The following is a 2,960-nucleotide window of genomic DNA, read 5'->3' as shown; positions in this document are numbered from 1 at the left end:
ACTGCTGTTAGAGAACATCCTTTGCGGACAAAGACGAATTAATTGGAAATTTGCATTTAGCTTGTTCGTTCTCTGCAGCTTAATAACACCTGCTTGGATATTTCCAGGAAAAACTCCTGGAAGTGTTTTGCTTTGTAAACATTAACACAGGTTTGATTTAACCCCCCTCTTGTCGCATGAAAGTGTGCCCACCTATGATCCTTGTGCCAAATTGAAATTTGATTGCATTGAAATCCATAAATAATTCATGGATTCTTGATTAGGGATTATTCACATTAAGCAGAATGTGTGTTTTTTCTGCTTGTAAAGTGTATTATGATTACAGATTTGAATAAAAAGTATTTGTGTAAAAAGGTACATTTTAAGGTTTATTTTGTATTTCACAAATAAATGACTAACATTAAAAATCACTGCTTCACAGAAAGTGCAAGGAACTAAATTTTTTTTTTAAATGTCAAATATTTTGGGGTCAAATATTATTCATAACTTAAAGGTATACACAACGGTTCAAATATTTGTGGTCTGTCCAATTTTGTCACATAGGCTGCATTAAAAAAATATAAAATACAGCAAACTAGTTACATTGTGAAATATTATTACAATTTTAAATAACGGTGTTCAGTTTGAAATTATTTATAGTTTATTCCTGTGATGGCAACACTTCATTTTCTGCAGCTATTACTCCAGTCTTCAAGTCTGATTTTGTTGCTTCATTAATTTGTTAATTAATAGAAAAATGAAAAGATAACATTATTAATCATGTGCCAAATCTGACAACAGATGTTTAAAAAGTTATTTTCATACAAGAAATTATTATTATTATTATTTAGAATTGTGTTAAGACATTGTCACAAAGCCAGATTTCAATACCAAAAATGTTCATATTTCTAATGTATTGTTTTTACCAAAAATGAACAAGACAATAGGAGGGTTAAAAACGTAAATGGCAAAATGTGAATGACAAGCAAAGAGAAGATGCAGGGGCGTCCTCAGCCTTACGTAAATGACCGTAAAGCAGCAAATTGTCAGAATAATGGGAAGAGACAGTTACATAAGGCGTCATGATTTGGCGACTTTGTGGAGGAGGAGAACCGTTGCTTTGAATGACGGTTTAAGAGCTTAGATTATCTAGTCAAGGTAACTCATCCAAATAGTGATAGGATCAGATGCTTTCATATGCATTCCTTGTTTTAAAGCAGAAAACGGATGCAATTTTGCAGTCCTGAATAAATTAGTATGTGCTAAGTATATTATCCAGACTGACCAAGCAGAGAGTCCCAAACAGGAGGTCTATAATGCATGGAGAACATTATATAAAATAATTGAGTTTCAATTAGAACAATTAGAATGAAATATTCTAGTTTCCCCTGAACAACAATCTGACTTTGCCTTTTCAAATTCAGGACACAGAAAAAAGTATGGATTTTCTGCAACACTGCCATTGAGCTAATGCCTTGCTGTAAGGAGCGTTTTATGAGGTTGTAAAGTTCTTGCGACTTACTCAGAATTGAAATGCGGTGGGCAGGTAACCCTATTAGCATTTACTTAACAACATCAAGCCTATACTTGATACATCATGCATGAAGCCTCGGAGCAAAGTACAAGCCACTCTCATTGAACAAGTAGATATTATTTTGCCTGGGTGTCTCGAAAATACAAACTGAGGAGAAAGAGAGAGAGAGCATCACAACGGTTAGGGCATATAGCAGAATCAAAGTATATATGACATTAAATGAGCATTGATATCAATCTTTCTATTCCCAAACAGATGTCAGCAGTAAAGTGATACGAAGAAAATGAAAATCTATGATGCTAATGAGATGAGGAACCGAATGAGACGGCAGATAGAAAAATATCAATCTTCCAAATGAGGGGTCATATTGAGTCTCTCTAGAAGCATTTTCTTTGATCAGGGTGCGCGTTTAAACAGCGGAGGCTTCTGTCTTTTTCACAAAACTTGTGTCAAAAGAAGCAAAACAATATGTTTCTTTATACTCTCTATTTACAAGATAAACATACGAAGATAACTGGTGCCGGAAACCGTCAGGACACGTTTCAAAATGTCTTTGATCGTCTTGACAGCGTCACTTCTCTTGAAGAGATTGAGACACGACAGTGTGAAATCCGTTTCTTACCTCGCCAGCACATTTCCTGTGACGTCATTGCGTTTTATCATCATTGTCCGTTATAAACATGCCAGCGTAGAATTCTGGAGGGGCCAAAGCAATTATCGTGGCTCCTGAGGAGACGGGTGACGTTCCGTCACTGTTCCGGAGGCCACGAACAGGTTGAAATTTGCAATATCCACACTGACTGTTGGTGAGGTACCATGTCCACATTCATTGTGTGAAGTCTAAACGCACAGGCACACAGGGTGAAAAAAAAACTGCTTACAGGCAATAATTCCATATTCTCAAAGTCCTTTGAAGGTTGAAAGTAAGAAAAAACAAATAGAACATTTATGCGATTGGACAATGGCGAGAGTTTCTTGAACAAAATGCTCTGCTGAACTACAGTGAGTGAAACAGAAAACTGAGTAATACAGAATCAGTGAAATGTGACTAATGGATGACCACAGAAGTCTATTAGACTAGTAATAGTCTGATGTTCAAACAAAAAACCACACAGGAGCATCTGGTCTGCCTTAATCTCAACTCAAAATAAAAATGAACAGGCCCTCGAATGACTATGGGAGACTGGAGGCTATTGTAACACTTATTCAGCATATGCTCAGAAGAGATTACTTTCCGCCTGAGGAAAAGCATGATCATTTGACTTTGTGAGAAATAACATTGATTTTTTTCTTCTGTTGTCTAAAATTATACCTTTAAATAAAAACAAAATAATAATTATTATTTGGAATCATGTTTTAATTACTAACAATGTATATATATATATAAAATAATAAAATTTTAATAAAAACAATTTTCCACTTTATCTTATATATATATATATATATA

The 2,960-nt window shown here is 34.7% G+C and overlaps 1 long non-coding RNA gene across 1 annotated transcript; it reads right to left on the bottom strand.

Annotated features, from left to right (window-relative positions):
* Window positions 1-1,522: 1,522 nt before the first annotated feature.
* On the bottom strand, window positions 1,523-2,817 carry LOC107560526 (uncharacterized). The gene is made up of 2 exons (XR_001605741.1): window positions 2,136-2,817; window positions 1,523-1,660 (listed from the first exon to the last, which is right to left on the bottom strand). It is a non-coding gene; the product is annotated as an uncharacterized lncRNA (long non-coding RNA).
* Between the last annotated feature and the right edge of the window lie 143 nt (window positions 2,818-2,960).

The sequence above is a fragment of the Sinocyclocheilus grahami genome, unplaced genomic scaffold, assembly GCF_001515645.1.
Source record: "Sinocyclocheilus grahami isolate Dianchi unplaced genomic scaffold, SAMN03320097.WGS_v1.1 scaffold732.1, whole genome shotgun sequence".
In the NCBI taxonomy this organism is placed as follows: domain Eukaryota; kingdom Metazoa; phylum Chordata; class Actinopteri; order Cypriniformes; family Cyprinidae; genus Sinocyclocheilus; species Sinocyclocheilus grahami.
Note: the sequence above shows the minus strand (reverse complement) of the source record. Positions and strands in the feature narration are given on the sequence as shown.